We start from the raw sequence: 17,507 nt of genomic DNA, 5'->3' as shown, positions 1-17,507 counted from the left end.
GAGGATTATTCAATCCTCGCACATTCCAGAATCTAATGTTCATGTAACATGAACATAAGTTGAACCTCCAATCAAGTTGACAACATTCTCCAACCCTTTCTTAGACTTCTACAATGGTCATTTTTTTAGAGTTTAACTCTTGAAGTAGATGAGAAACACCTTGTGAAGCAACTCGTAGCTTCCAAGATTGGACCTCATAAATAGTGGAATTGTCTCCATCAATACTAGTGAGGACATCAAATTTATTCTTAGAGCTGGTAAAAATAACATACTCTTTGTCTCAAATCTTCTTCAAAGAGTGAGACATGTCTTCCCACTCTCCCCATAACCCTTCACTACATCACAAGAAGCAGATACAATTTAGTTACTAGCAAGAACAACCTTACTAATTTTACTAGTATGTGTAGAAAACAGACAAGTTTGTTATTTTTATTCTTGTGTACATTTAGTAGAACATATTACATATTTATATACAAATTATGCTTCTAAACTAGGAAACTCTAATAAAGGAAACTAATCCTAAGAGATGTAATCCCTTGAAATAAGGGATTGAAAAACAGAAAATAATTACAGAATCTCTTAACTTAAGGGATTGACAACTCATTTCTATAATTCCTACACTCCCCCTCAAACTGGTGTATATATGTTGTATATACCCAGTTTGAATGACATCTCATCAAAAGTCACTCGTGGAAGGGCTTTAGTGAAGATATCTGCCAGTTGTTTCTTCGTCGGAATGTACTGCAGTTTTGTAACTCCATTGTTGACCTTCTCGTAAACAAAATGTCTGTCTATCTCAATGTGTTTCGTTCTATCATGTTGCACTGGGTTTTTTGCTATACTCATAGCTGATTGACTGTCACTAAAAATCTCAAAATTCTTCTTGCCATCTAAGTCTAGTTCTGTGAGCAGTCTTTTAATCCACATTCCTTCACATATTCCGAGAGCTATTGCTCTAAACTCTGACTCAGTACTACTTCGAGAGACAACAGCTTGTTTCTTACTTCTCCAAGTCACCAAATTACCCCAAACGTAGGTACAGTAGCCACTAACTGACCTTCTATCAGTCAATTCACCTCTTCAGCTTGCATCCGTATAAACCTTCACTGTTCTATCTTGATTTTTTCTAAATATAAGTCCAGCTCCTGGGGTAAATTTCAAGAACCTTAAAATTCTGTTAACAGCTTCCAAATGTTCTTCTCGAGGATCACTCATATGTTGGCTGACAATGCTCACTGAGTATGCAATATCAGGCTTGGTCAGTGAAAGGTAGATTAACTTCCCAACTAACCTTTGGTAGGTTTCCTTGTTTACTGGATTTCCAGTCCTTTCCTTGCAAAATTTCAAGCCTGGCTCCATTGGAGTTTCAACTGGTTTGCAGTCGAGCATCCCAGTTTCTGCAAGAAGATCCAAGACCTTGCAACTTCCATACCCAGGAAATACCTCATACTCCCTAAATCCTTGGTTTCAAACTCCTTTGCAAGATTCATCTTTAGCTTTTATATTTCTTCTATATCACTGCCAATTATAATCATATCATCTACATAGACAATTAAGAGGGTTATCTTACCACTCGGTGTAATTTTTCTGAATAATGTGTGATCCACTTGGCTTTGTTTGAAACCATTATGTGTCATAGCCTTAGCAAATCGATCAAACCAAGCCCTGGGAGACTGTTTTAAGCCATATAAGGATTTATTGAGCTTGCACACAGTTTTCTTAGTGACATTTCCTTCTAATCCGGGGGGACCTCCATGTATACCTCTTCTTCAAGGTTCCCATTCAGAAAAGCATAATTTATGTCCAGCTGATGCAATTTCCAGTCCATGTTAACAGCTACTGATAACAATATTCTGATGGTATTCAATTTTGCAACTGGTGCAAAAGTCTCCTGGTAGTCAATGCCATAGGACTGAGAAAAACCTTTAGCAACCATCCTTGCCTTGTATGTTTCCATACTCCCATCCGAATGATATTTGACTGTGAATATCCACCTGCATCCAACAGCTCTCTTCCCTTTTGGAAAATCTGTCAAACTCCATGTTTTATTCTTTTGCAACGCTTTTATCTCTTCTTCCACATCATTTTCCACTCAGGAGATTGAAATGCTTCTGTCACATTTCTTGGGATTTTCAGAGTGTTAATGCTGGCAGTGAAGGCCCTGAAATTAGACTGTAATTTCCCATATGCAACATACTTATTTATGGGATGAGCAGTGCATTTTCTTACCCCTTCCTAATAGCAATAGGAAAGTCATCAAGATCAACAGTAGTAGCCTCTTGGTAACCATCATTACCTTTTGTTTCATCTGCAACAGGATCCGAATATGGTTCATGACAAAGGCTAGGCTGACTGATTTCTTTAGCAACATCTTTTCTTCTTCTTGAGTAAACACTGAGTTGTTTCGGTTGGGGAGTTATGGTTTCAGGGTCATTGTTAGGTGCATTTTTTGTAGTGGTGGAAGGTGTTTTGCACGGACTAGAGTGTTGAGATAAGGAGGAAGGTAATTCATCAGAGTTATTTAGGTTATTCCCATCACCCTCCCTAGGAACTGGGACAGTGCTAGCCGGCTTTGGAGAGACAGTAATAGGTAAGGAAAGGATAGGTTGTAAAGAAATATCGGTTTGAACAGGTTGAAATTCCTTGTAACTAATAGGCTGTAAAGAAATATCGGTTTGAACAGGCTGAAATTCCTTGTAACTCCCCCCCTGAATTTATGTTCTTGAAAAATAAGGTTGGTTTTCAAAAAATGTAACATCAAATGAGACATAGGTCTTTTTTGTGGAAGGTGAGTAACACTTGTAACCCTTCTGACTCGAAGAATAGCCCAAGAACACACACTTTATGGACCTAGGATCTAATTTCCCTCTGTTGTGGATATGAACAAAGGTTGTACACCCAAACACCCGAGGAGAAAGACTTGAGTTTAAATGTTTAAAATGGGGATACAGCTGAAACAGAACCTTAGTAGGAATTTTTAAATCTAAGGTCTTACTTGGCATTCTATTGATGAGGTAAGTGGTTGTAAGAAGAGCTTCCCCCCAAAGATACTTAGGAGCATTAGCAGCAAACATAAGAGACCTAGTAACCTCTAGAAGATGTCTATTTTTCCTTTTTGCTACCCCGTTTTATTGAGGTGTGTTGTCACAAGAAGTAAGGTGAACAATGCCTTTTTCCTTAAAGAAATACCCAAGGGTTTTATTCAAATACTCACTCCCATTGTCACTCCTTAGAATTTTGATTTTTGTGTCAAATTGGGTTTCAACTTTTTGATAAAAACTTTTAAAGAGAGACTCGACCTCATATTTTTCTCTCATTAAGAAAACCCATGTTGTCCTAGAGTAATCATCTATAAAAGACACAAACCACTTATACCTAAAAATACTTTTGACAGGAGAAGGGCCCCAAATGTCACTATGGATGATGAAAAAGTGTGTTGTTGGTTCAAATTTGGCTGGAATATATGGTTTTATGATGTGCTTGGCCATTTGAAAAATTTCACAGGAAAACAAAGATGGATCTTTATTAATGAATAAGTTCGGTAACATTTTGGAAAGATAGAAAAAATTAGGATGACCTAATCTAGAGTGCCATAACATAATTTTTTTGGTATTGAGATCAGAAGATAAAATTGGTTTCCTAAGAGCATGGATAAGGCATGATTATGAGATGCTTTACCTCCAATGGTGTACAATCCTTTGCCCAGCCTAGCACTGCCAATCACCCTCTTCGAGCCCTGTGCCTGAAAAATACAACCACCAGTACCAAACACAACATTACAACCAAAATCTTTAATTAATTTGCTGACTGACAACAGATTGCATGCAAGTCTAGGAACATAGAGGACATTATGAAGTAGTAGATTTTTGTTTAATGTAACAGAACCACTCCCTTTGACTGTAGTGAGAGAGCCATCTGCTATTTTGATAGAAGCTGGTAAGTTGCTTTCACTATATTCCTCCAAGAGATCAATATTTTCTGTCATATGATCTGATGTACCAGAGTCTATTATCCATTGTACCGAGGAAGCATATGGATTATTTCCATCAGTAGTAGTATAAGTCACATTTGTAAGCTTGGCTGTCATACTGCTCAAAATCTGCTGCAGTTTCTCTATCTGTTTCTTGCTAAAACTGCTTGAGAATCATCTTGAGAGGCAATATGAGGCTCTTTTGAAACCTGGACCGTGTGGGCTACCAATCGGTTGGTTTTCCGTGCAACTTCCAACATTGATCTATCATATGGCCTGGCTTTTTACAATGTTCACACCAAAGACGATTTTTCCTCTGTTGCTTTGAAAATTTGAAATCTGAAAATCAGATTGAGAGGGCTGGTCTGGGAAGTGATTTCGGATGCTGAGGGATCCAGATTAGCCATGAAAAAAATAGAGTTGAATAGGAATTGATTTAAAGAGAAGCGAAAATCGGATTGCTCTAATATGATACCATGTAGAAAACAGACTGTGTAGAAAATAGACTGTAGAAAACAACAAGTCTGTTATTTTTATTCTTGTGTACATTCAGTAGAACATATTACATATTTATATACAAGTTATGCCTCTAAACTAGGAAACTCTAAGAAAGAAAACTAATCCTAGGAGATCTAATCCCTTGAAATAAGGGATTGAAAAACAGAAAATAATTACAGAATCTCTTAACTTAAGGGATTGACAACTCATTTCTATAATTCCTACAGTATGAGCCTGCAATTCTCCTTGCACTGCTTGTTACCAACACAATCAGTTTCCTTAGTAACAACTGAACCCGAAATCGCATGCACTTCCTTAGTAGAAGTAGAAGCTTGCTATTTACTAGAGCTAGCAACAATTGTATCCGAGACCACATGCACTTCCTTAGCAGAATCATACTTAACTTTCTTAGCGTTACCCCTCTATCCTTATGACAGTTTTTTTCTTAGTGGCAAAAAATATGACATATTGAATAGCTAGAAGGAAACCATGGCACTTCAATAATGACCTTCACAAAAAAAAACCATCACATAAAAATAATCAAAAAACGTTGGGATCACTAAACCAACCTTACCTTAACACAGACCCTCATAAATTCCAAATACTGCTTCGAAGCTGTGACTGAATCCATGTGCAATGAATTTTCTAGAAAATGGCTATATAAATAAGTCCACATTTTAAAAAGAGCTCAAGGGGAACATTGTCTAAATGAACCTATACAGGAATCCAACCAAATCAAACTCCAATTTTTAAAGGTTAGATGCCTATTTCATGAGAAATAGAGGTTTATTTTGAATATGTCAAGGCCCCAAAACTAGGACCCAATCCCTAGTAGTTGAATTAACAAAAGAAAAAACATACAAATTTGGTTTTACGAGACTGACCTTAATCGGTGAAGTTTTTCCCCAAAACAATGACGGATATAAACATGGGTTAGGGTGGGCACATGCCCACCTTGAACTTGAAATATAATTTGTTAAATTTATACAGCAGTCTTCACGACTGACCATACAACCATAGTCAGAAACTTCAAAGAATCTAGAGAGTGAAAAAGGCTATTGGTAAAACTAAATGGCCTAAAAAATAAAATTTAGGTCAAATTTTAAACTAAATAGTTATCCGAATAGTCGACCCGTAGGTTTTTTAGATCCACGTTTTTGCTTATATAAAGATAAACTATTAACGAGGCCATATTGCTTTTTGATTCCTTTTAATTAGGTCCTCAACGCACGAAAATTACCAATAATTGAACCTTGTAATTCTTGATTCTTATGATTTAGTCCATATTTAACTCAGAGGAATTAAAAATTGATCTTTTCTTTTATAATATTTGCAATTAAATATCATATATAAATTAATTGGTTATCATTTAAAAAAATATACACTTTATTTAGTGATTAATTTGACATTATAATTATCAAATATAAAGATGGAATCATGAAAATAATATTAAACCAAGCATAAACTAATTGGTTACCATTTATTACTGATTAAATTTATACTTTCTTTTATAATATTTTCAATTAAATATCATATATAAATTAATTGGTTACCATTTCCATTTAAAAAATATATATGTTGGGTGGCTATGTACACTGTACAATTTTGGCAAATATTATTATTGCTTGTGGGTTGAAAATGGCATAGCTATGGAAAGAAATAAATGAGTCTTAGTTGTATATTCCATATGACAAACGACAATTTTTATATATTTATTGATTATATAGAGAAATTAATTTTCCACACGTCTCAGTGAAATTTACAAATGAGCTAAATGTATTATAGGTTGTATTAATAAATAAAATTCTTTCTCATTTTATATTATATGTTCCTTTTTTTATGTTATATATGAATATCAAGATGAAAATCATGGAAATAACATTAATACCAAATATAAATAGTGAATAAATTTTTTCATGCAATAGAGATGAAAATCATGAAAATATATATTACTCCAATAAATAAAATCATTTCACATATAATATTTTATGTGCTTTTTTATGTTATATACCAAACATGAAGATAAAAATCATTAAAATAATATTAGTTCCAAAAAAAAAACAACGGAGTAATTTTATTCTCCAATAGAAATGAACATCATGAAAATATATACTAATAAATAAAAATTATTTCTTATTTTATTTTTAATTTTTCAATGTTATAATTTAATTAATGATTCATGTTCGACAAAAAAGGTTTCTAGAAGTTGACTTGAAAACTCTTTAAGGAGACCCCGAAAAAAGACCAAATATTATAGAATATCATCCTAATGATCATGAAGAAATTAGAAGGGTTTGTTTGTTGAAAGGTCCTTTCCAACCTAAAGAACACAAGTTTCCTAAGAAGAATTATAATGATAAATTACAAAGTTTTAATCCCAAGTGGTTCGAAGAGCATAAAAGTTGGTTGGAATATAGTGTATCCAAAGATGCAACATTTTGTTTACAATGTTACCTTATGAGGCTTGAATCTAAAGGAAAGCAAGGGGCAAGTTACAACTTCATGTTAGAGGTCCTAATAGTGCTCACAATGTAGCTTTGAAAAACGAAGCTCTAATGAATCAAAAACAACATGTGAAGTTGTCATTACGAAGCAATCTAATCAAGCCAAACAATAATATCGAACTCATCTTACAACTACATTTGATTGCGTTCGATTCCATTTACTATAAGGATTGACTTTTTGCGGACATGATGAGTTTTATGATTCTTGTAATCAAGGTAACTTTCTTGAGCTCTTGTGGTTTCTTACTTCTCGTAGTGAAACTGTCAATAAAGTTTTTCAAAATACTAGTGGTAATATTAGACTAGTAGCACCGACTATACAAAAAGATATTATTAGTGCAACTGTTAGTGAGACTGCTTGTGCAATTATTGATGAGTTTGGAAATGAATTTTTTACTATTTTGGTTGATGAGTCCTGTGACATATATGTTAAATATGCCTTGTTCATGTTTCTAATAATGTTGGTGCTTCATTTATGGATGCTCTCAAAGGTGTGTTTACTACTTATGGATTATTTTTTTCAAGAATAAGAGGGAAAGGTTATAACGGGGCAAGTAATACGCATGAAGAATTTAATGGGATTAAAAGTTTAATTCTAAGAGATAATGAATGTGTTTTTTATGTTTATTGCTTTGCACATCAACTTCAATTAGCACTTTTTTTTGTTGCTTAAAAACAAGTTGAAGTTGCCTTTCTTTTTAATATGGTTGCTAGTATGGTTAATAGGGTTGATGCTTCATGTAAGAGAAAATAAATTCTTCAATCTAGTCAAGTGATTAAGGTAAGAGAAGCTTTACAAAATGGTGAAATATTCAGTGATCGTGGACTAAATCAAGAAAATGTTATAAAGAGAGCTGGAGATACTCGTTGGGTTCACAATATAAGACCATTGTAAGCTTGATTACTATGTTCTCTTCTATGATGGGTGTCCTTGAAATTATTGAGGAAGATGGAACACTCAGAGCAAAGAGTCGAAACTTGTATGTTATTGAGCTATTTACAATCTTTCAAGTTTGTGCTTAATTTGTACTTGATGAAAAATATATTGGAGTTACAAGTGAATTATCTCAAGCATTGCAATGGAGTGATCAAAAACATTATAAATGCTATGCAATTAGTTAGTGTGTCCAAGCAACGATTACAAATGATGAGAGATGTGGGATGGTAATCTTTATTTGAAGAAGTTTATTTGTTTTGTGAAAGATTAACATTGAGGTTCCAAAGATGGAAAATGTATTTGTTGTTCCAAGAAGGTATAGGAGAAAAGCTCATGAAGTTTCAAATTTAAATCATTTTTCATACTGAATTATTTTATCAGGTGATTGACAGACAACTTCAAGAGCTTAATAATCGTTTTTCTGAGACAAGTACAAAGTTGCTTCTTTGTGTGGCTTGCTTGAATTCAAAAACTATTATCTTTCTTTTGATCAAAAAATTGATTCGTCTTGCCCAATTTTATCCTTGTGAATTTTCTACAAGAGATCTTATATTGCTTTATTGTCAACTTCATAACTATATTGTCGATGTCCATTTAGATGAAAGATTTTGTCATCTAAAAGGACTTTCTGATTTATCTGAAAAGATGGTCGAGACAATGAAACATCTTGTCTATCCACTTGTGTATTTACTTTTGAAGTTACCAATGGTTTTACCGGTTGCAACCACAACAGTGGAAAGAACATTCTTTACGATGCACTTTATAAAGAATCAAATGTGCAACCGTATAAGAGATGAATGGCTTAATGATTGTTTAATTACTTTATTGAGAAAGATATATTTGATAATGTAAACAACGAAAAGATAATACAATGATATCAGAACATGAAGTCTAAAAGGGAACAACTGTAAAAATTTTAGATGTATTTTTTGTTGCAAGGATTCATATTATAATTAAAATATTATTAGTATTTTTATATTCAATTTTTTTGTATTGTTAATATATGTATGTGCCGCCCTCAATTTCTTTTGGATCCGCCATTCTACCCTAAAGCATATTCACGATCTTCTTCATAGAGCTGAAATTCGGAGAAGGACCAACAAATTGACCAACCAAAGAATATTGCCACTTAGATATCCCTTCAACAAAAACATCTGACGGTGGTTTCACAACAATCAAACCCTCCTAGGCAAAAGGGGAAAATCTAGGGTTTGTTCATCAGAAGCCGCAAATAGCTCGCTCTAGTAAGCAACCTGACTATGCAATAGACCAATCATGATCCAAAACCAGAAATAAAAACATAAGAAACATCACTCCCAAGGTGAGGAAGATGAGCGAGATCTCAGAATCCATTAGTTCATCTAATGTACGTCGAGAGAGAAAAATAAAGCGCCATTTCTATTTTGATATATAATTTTTGAGTGACTGAAATAGTTATTAAAATAAGGCATCGTTTGACGTGGCTCTCTAAAAGCACTTTTAGGTAAAAAGTTTGTTTCGACCGTAAAATTAATGTTAAACATGTATAAATGAAAAAAACGGTGGAAACAATGGTTCAAACCAACTTTAAAAACTAAGATTTTTAGCTTTTTCAGTTTCAACTTTGCGCTTGTAAGCAAATTATAATTTTATACTTAGCAATGCATGGGCTCCACTCAATTATGTATTTACATTTTATTTTAATAATTTAATACTAACATCTTTAAAAAATAATTTATTAATTAATAATTTATTTAATTATTATTTTTTTAATATTCTTTTTGTCAAAACAAATATTTAAATTATTATTTCATAAAAAATTTATGTCTACATATTAAAAAATATAGATAATATATTTTCTTAATAAAATATTTCATATATAAAAATATTATTAATGAATTATCTTAAAATATTTTTTACATTTTTATTATAGTTTAAATTTGTATATTTTATATATTATAATATTAATAAATATAAATATAATTTAAATGATATATTTTTAATTTACAACATAATGTTTATAATGAATATTTTATCTTTTCAAACTCATTTTCAACAATAATCTTAAATACTTAAATTTTTTATTACACTTTTATATAATAATTGTATAAATTCATTTTACAATACTATTAAAAGTCACTTATCAAAATCCGAATTAAATGTACTAACCTTAAATATATTTAATTTTAATCTTAGATTAAATTTTGTTAGACCTGTGTTTAATTCTGTTTTTATTGACGCTTCATTTTTCTTCCCCTCTTTGCAGCGACTAAGGTCATCTCATTCCTCATCTCTATTCTAGCGCATCTCTATCTCTACTCTAGAGATGAAACAATAATTCATCTCCAACGCTATTTTTACATTACCACTAACTCTACTTTATTCATAATATTTAATTATTATAATATTAATTTTATAAATATAAAAAATAAAAAAAAAATTAAAAAATCCGAAAAATTACAAAAAAATAGTATGATTATTTATCTAATTTTAATGTATTTTTATTTATTTTATAATTTAATATATTTAATTAAAAAAAACCTAAATCTAACGCAGTACTGTAGCACATCTCCACTGTAGCGATGTATCTGGCGCAGGTTGGAGAGCTTCCTCATCTCTACTTTGGAGAAATTCTCCAATGTAGCGGGGCAGGAGGATCTTTCTGACACTTCCTTTTTCAAGTCTCTTAAATTTTAAATTTAATTTATCTTTGTTGAAGTTCAGGACGATATGGGTTGAATTTGATTCGCTCTTGTTCTATAAAGAAACACATTCTGTTTTGTTTTAGGGTTAAGCTTATGGCTTCAAAGTGGATACAGAAGGAGCTCAAGGATCTCCAGAAAGATCCTCCTACCTCTTGCAGCGCTGGTTCAATACCGTCCCACTTTTTCTTCGTTTCCTGCCCCGATTGGTTTATTCGTGTGCTCTTTCTCATCATCCATTTAGTCTTTTTTCAATGATATTCTCTCTTTTTTTGTTGTTTTTGAAATTTCTTTGCATTTTGTTCTTTTATATCATGAGATGAGATAATCATTGACGTGTAATTGAATTTTGAGCTGTATATAGAGGGCCTATACTAATTGAATTTTGAGTTTTGACCACGATGCTTTCATTGATTCAAACTGCAGTATGTTTCTTTCTTTTCTGTTTTTTCATCGTTTTCAATTTTTAGGTTTTCATTATTGGATTCAGTTTGACTCAAGATTGTCAAAACGGCAATTTTTTTCTTCTTCTTTTTCATGTCTTATACGCACGCTGATGACTTATTGGTTGTTATCCATATCCTTTTGTTAAGGTAATATTTGTCCATAACAAATTGTTTCTGTATAAGTGATGTTGTATGGATATGATTAGCATGTGATATTATTATCATTTATCGCATACAGGAACTCATAATTTCTGTTAAATGTACTAAAACTTTTTAGGACTGTAACATCTTATATTTTCACAAGGAAACATGAAAAGGATTAGTATTTTATTTAGGAAAATATTCTGATGATGATACTGCTGATTGGTTATTCCATTGAACTATTTTTTTAATGTTTTCTTATTATTTAATAAGGCACTGTTGCTGAAGACATGTTTCATTGGCAAGCAACTATTATGCGTCCTCCGGACAGTCCATATGCTGGTGGGGTGTTTCTAATCACAATTCATTTTTCTCCAGATTATCCATTTAAACCTCCCAAGGTGCTTAATTGTCTTACTTAACAATCTATTTCTAATTTGTTCCTGGCTTCATTGTGTATTGTGTATTTTATTGATGTTACATCTATCCGCAATCGACTTGTCTTTTGCTTTTAAAACATGCCACTTTGTCCCTCACGTTTTTCTCAAGAAATTTGGATATCACTCTATATAATGCAAGTTCATCAGATTGACATTATAATCTTGCTTTACTGACCTTCAATGTTTGAAGGGTATTTAGCATAGCATAAATATTTTGAGCCATCAATATTATTTAACTAATTCCTTGCTGCAAATACTGTGCGACCAAGTTGTCCTTACATGGCAGGTGGCTTGTGCTAATATTGCTCAACATTGGAATGAGTAAACGCTAATTTTACTTGATTTCCTTTTAGATTTTATTTGTTTATTCTGTTCCACGAATTCTTTTAATCTCCATCGGGCATGTATGCATGTTGGGCGTCTAATGGTTCATTGGAGTGAAGGCTATTGTTAGGTGGTTTTCAGTGCCAAAGTTTAGTGTTCTGTTGTTATTTTTGCTTTTGTAAACAGCATCAGGTAAGCCATGACTATTGCATTTATTTTCATATTTAGTAATAGCTCCTCGAATTTACTATAGTTTAATTTCTTGGTTAAAGAAAATTGTTGTGGATGGAAATATATTTATAACTTTTACATGATAATGATATGGTTCTCGTTTATTGAAGATAAAATAGCTGAAAGTTTATTTTCAAATAGAATTTTCATTTGGTGATGGCCAATTGACATTAGCTTGTCATTGCCGAGCTAGACTGCTAATTCATGTAGTTGCAGTGTAAATCATGTGATAAAGGTACTTCATGCTTTTTTTCCCACCGTAAAGGCATATAAACGTGCTTGTTTAGCTACTGATTCATGACTAAGAAGTTTCTCTAGTAGTTTTGTTCAGCTAACTTTTCCCCCCTCTCTTTTATTATTCTTTTTAGCCTTTTGTATTTTTGCTCCCATTCAGGTTGCATTCAGGACAAAGGTATTCCACCCTAATATTAACAGCAATGGTAGCATTTGCCTTGATATTTTAAAGGAGCAGTGGAGCCCCGCCCTCACCATATCCAAGGTTATTGTTCGACATTCCTAACCGCTTTAAACTGTATACATATTTTAATTTGAATAAACATTGCACTGTTGTAATACACGTGGCTTACCTGATACCGTTTACCGATTTAGAATGAAACAGTTGAAATGGAGGCCTTTAAAATTAAGCCTTTCATTAACTGACCAAGTTGCTTGTACCATCTGGTGATCCTTGTCTAGAAGATAAATTATTCTATCATGTAAAAATTTTGCCTGCCTTTGTTTTGTGGTATTAGGTGTGAGGATGTGTTCTTATTATATCTAATTTTGATTGTAGATGCTGCTATCAATCTGCTCACTCTTAACAGATCCAAACCTAATGACCCTCTTGTGCCTGAGATTGCCCACATGTTCAAGACCGACAGGAGTAAGTACGAGACGACTGCTCGGAGTTGGACCCAAAAATATGCTATGGGTTAAAGTGGTGCCTACTTATGTAACAGGAGGGCCTCATTAACTGCGCCTTTGATGCTTAAATCAATTGTGTGATTTGTCTCTTTATTTACAGAACCTAGCCCTCTACAAAACACAATTTTCTTCTTAGTTGTCTGTATGAAAATTTATCTTCCCATTTTTCTCTCAACTTTCTGGGGGAAAGAAAGCAGCTCAAACTGTTTAACTGGTTTCCTTTTATTATACCTTTTGTGACAATGTTGTTGCCTAGTGACAGCCGCATCGACAATGTACACAATTTTGATCGCAGTGGATGATTTCTATACATACCCAACCAGACTGGTCGAAGCTTTTGAAGCCCCACCCTTTGAAGCTGGAATCTACGGATGCCTACGCCCTAAACTGACATTTCAATAACCTGTTGGACTAGTGGGCTGGCTGGATAGACAGTATGGTTAGTTACTCATGCGCATCATCCTGTTATTTGGTTTTTGGTAATCATTCGTGCACTTATATATTGTTTATGCAATTACGAGGCTACAAACTGAGTACGTTAAGATGAGTTCACCTTAAATGAGATGTGATAGATCTTAAGTTATTTAAATTTGACATGATTAAGATTTGTTCAACATTCGTTTTGAATAGATTTAATTTATGTCTAAATACGACTCGAGTTTTTAATAAGTCGAAATAAGTTATTTGATATCTGACTCAAAAAACTTGAGAGTAATTCAAAAAATAATATGTTAAATTATTAATTTTTTAAACTTAATTGAATTATATATATATATATATATATATTGAATGTAATATAAGATTTTTCATTAACAAATGGAACGTTTTTTACTTCAGAAACAATTATAAATAGAAAATTCTAACTTAAATTTAAATAGAAATTTTTAATAAAATTATATTTTTTAATAAAAATAGAAAAGAAATAATTAAATTAGAATTCTAATTTAATTATCTAATTATATAGATAATAATTTAGAATATTATAGATAATAATCTAATATATTATAATATACAAAATATAGAAATATTCTATATAGAATATAGGAATCGATTCTAAATTGCGTCCAATAGGATTTGAACCTATACCAAAGGTTTAGAAGACCTTTGTCCTATCCATTAGACAATGGACGCTTTTCATTACGATTTTTTTACGTTTTGACTTCTTTTTCTTTTGTTCGGTTTTTTCTTTTCTCTTGTTTGGAAAAACTAAAGAGCATGTGAAAAATTATATTAGTAACAAATAAATCATTTGTATGTAAAAATCTCGATATATTTTTTGTTGGATAAAGGCGAATCGCAAGGCCTAAGACAACCCAGAAAGCACTTGATCACGATCAACTTTGTACGCCTACTTAGGTATTGAGCATTTACCTGTAAAAATGGAATTCCTTGGAATGTATATCTGCAACATCGTAAAATGGAACCGGGTAACTTTTTTCTTACATAGGGAATCATTCATATATGTCGGGATAACATATAGATTTATTTTATAGGTATCCGTTTGTATCCATTTTATTCGATTGACTTTTGCTTGTAGGTTTGAGTTTAAATTGAGCTCGAGTTTCGAGTTTCAATCAAACTAAGTTGAGAATGTTGAGTTTAAGTTCTTTTAAGCTCGAATCGAGATTTAATTATTTATTTCGAGTTGGGCTTGATAGTTTTAACCTTGTGAATTTTAGAGTCGGTCGAGTTTAATTTTAAACTTTTTGAGCTGAGTTCGATTTTAAACTTTTTGTATTGAATTAAGTTTAGTAGTATCCGAACATGATTGATCTCATTTATAACCCTAATTTTTTTTTCTTACGAGTGTTTTGAGTTTGAATGTTAAACCATGTTCAATTTGTATGAAAGACGGAATTAATTAGTTTAGCATGTTTTTCAAGTAGGAGTTATTTTTATCATAAGATATTTAGGTTCGAGGCAGAGTGGTTTTTTACAAAACTCTGATGGTGTCCGGAAAAACAACTGTAGAAGGTTACGGAAGAATGACTGAAATTATTTTTAATATATATATATATATATATTTGCAATGATTTTGTGAGGGAGTAAATTCAACATTAAGAGAATGGTGGTCCTCATATGTCTTTTTCCTGAAATATCAAACTAAATTTAGTTGTGGGAGGTAATGCCCTGAATTCCTTTCAGAAAAAAACGGACACCAAAAGTGGAAAAGAATTTCACTTTATCTGTACACTGCCCAAATGGTGATTGAATTGGTTCCTTCACCATTAGAATCAAATCTTACTGTAAATGGGGCTAACAAGTATCAACCGACTTGAAATGCAGAACTGGTTTTATTTATTTATTTAAAGGAGCCCTCCAAATTCAATGTATTTGTACATGGATGCCACCCATGTGTATAAAATTTACCTTGGGAGAAGGTTAAAAAAACGTTATCGTCTCCTGCATAAAATGACCAAAAAGCAATTGCATGAAATGTGGGTATTATATTATGTAGTTGCCGATCCTAAGGAGAGGGAAAAAGGAAAACACTAGGTCATCCCTCTAAACCTGTGCCCACAAAATCCCACTTGAACAACTTAGCTCTCATTTTCTTGTATATTTAAAGTCATGTGTCTAAACCCTTTCAAAAACAAAAGGTTATGAAATTATTTTCAACGTTGAATGCATGAAAACTTAGTAACAAGAACCCATTGAATAATTTTAGCTGTACAAAAGAGGAAAAGAATGTTACTCTTTTTTAAATATTCAAATTCGAATAATTGTATATATAGGGTGTAACGTTAATAGACTAAGAAAATTCTAAACAAATATCGATTTATAATCATTCCTAAACTATAAAAAAGAACTTAGCGTTGGATTATTTAATTAGAAACATAAAGCACACTGAACAACTTAACTATGATAACTTTTTATCCTGTGGCTGCTACACACCTAGTTTAGGGTGACACTTGAAATCTATTTTTTTTTTGAATATTTAATTATTTCAGTGGTTGTGTTCACCTAAAAATTTTATTTATGTTATTAATATATATGCTCACCTTAAAAAAATTGTATTTTTTTATTAAACTAAGATGATTACAAGTAGTATATGTTCTAAATACCCGTAATCATTTGGCAATGAATATTATATCCATGACCTCTAGAAACAACAACGATTCCTTTAACAACTAAAATAAATTGGTTCGTGCTAAAAAACTATATTATATATATATATATATCCATCCTAAAAAATATTTTTAAATTTGTCACTCGCCTACATTTTCTTTCTCTTCTCCAACATGAGGTTGTAAAAAGTGGGATTATGATTAAATATTCATATTTATGGTTTCCTGAATAGGCATGAAAATCGGCTTGATTAAATATATATTAAAGAGAAAAGGAAAGGTTGAAGCACTTGAATGGAAAGTTTTTGAAAAAGAAAGAAGATAAAGGCTAGAGACGTTGGTAAGCCGGAAAGTAAGGCATCAAACCATGCACTGCCCCTGCATTTTTGTTCCCCATGGATGGAAAGAGAGAGATGCCATCAAAGTAAAGCTTTTCTTTTTGTTTTTTTGTATATATAAATATGGGGCAGTGTGTCTTTTGTGTTTAACAACATCTCATTTCTTTTTTAATCAGAATTCTTTACTAAAATAGTCCTTTTATCTTGTACAATTTGCATGCTTCTTTAAATATATACCCCTCGTAAAATGATAAGATTTAACTTTTTACTCGTGGTAGATGTTAATAATTCAATTTAAGTCTTTTTTATTTTTAATTAAATATAAAAAAATAAACATGATATCTTTCTACGTAAAAATATTAACTTTATTCCTCTTTCACCTTATTTCTCTTATTCTTTTGTGGAAAATGATAGTATAAATATAGATAATAATGATGGTTTTATAATGTAGGTGAACCCTGCAGGGGGGGTAAGGAAGACCCATAAAATAAGGTCTCCCAACCTCTATTTTAATCACTCCATTAATGTACCTAAAACGACATGAGTAGCCGATCCACTCAAATATCTCACTCAATGTACGTTGCATGTCCAAATGTCAAGTTTTGCTGACGTGGAAGTAAGTACTCTCTGTCTTTTCTATAAATAAAATCATAATTTGTTTAATCTAAAGGGCACTACTAAAATTACTAAATATTACTAAACCTACAGGATGTAAGCCCCCATTTGTCTTTATAATATAATACCGTTGGTTTATGTAATGTGGATTTAGTAATATGCATGCATATTATATTATAAATGTTATATCGTTGGCTGATGAGTCTTGTGGTGCGCCCACAGTCCCATATCAATGCTAAGGTATTTATAATATATATATAATATATAACTATTTGTTTTTTTATATGCATGCATATTACAGTCTTTTTATTACGAAAATATAACATTTATTAAATATTATATATTGGACAATTTATCAGATATATTTTTGTTTATGCACATGTTTCATTT

General features: G+C 32.0%; 1 non-coding gene and 1 pseudogene across 1 annotated transcript; one reads left to right on the top strand and one right to left on the bottom strand.

The window, feature by feature from the left end:
• The first annotated feature begins 10,642 nt into the window (after positions 1 to 10,642).
• Positions 10,643 to 13,259, top strand: LOC120172026 (annotated as a pseudogene).
• Positions 13,260 to 14,155: 896 nt separating this feature from the next.
• Positions 14,156 to 14,227, bottom strand: TRNAR-UCU. The gene has a single exon. It is a non-coding gene; the product is annotated as a tRNA-Arg (tRNA).
• Between the last annotated feature and the right edge of the window lie 3,280 nt (positions 14,228 to 17,507).

Source organism: Hibiscus syriacus, unplaced genomic scaffold (assembly GCF_006381635.1).
Source record: "Hibiscus syriacus cultivar Baekdansim isolate YM2019G1 unplaced genomic scaffold, ASM638163v2 tig00111841_pilon, whole genome shotgun sequence".
Lineage (NCBI taxonomy): Eukaryota > Viridiplantae > Streptophyta > Magnoliopsida > Malvales > Malvaceae > Hibiscus > Hibiscus syriacus.
The sequence above is the reverse complement of the archived record's forward strand: the minus strand, read 5'-3'. Positions and strand labels throughout refer to the sequence as shown.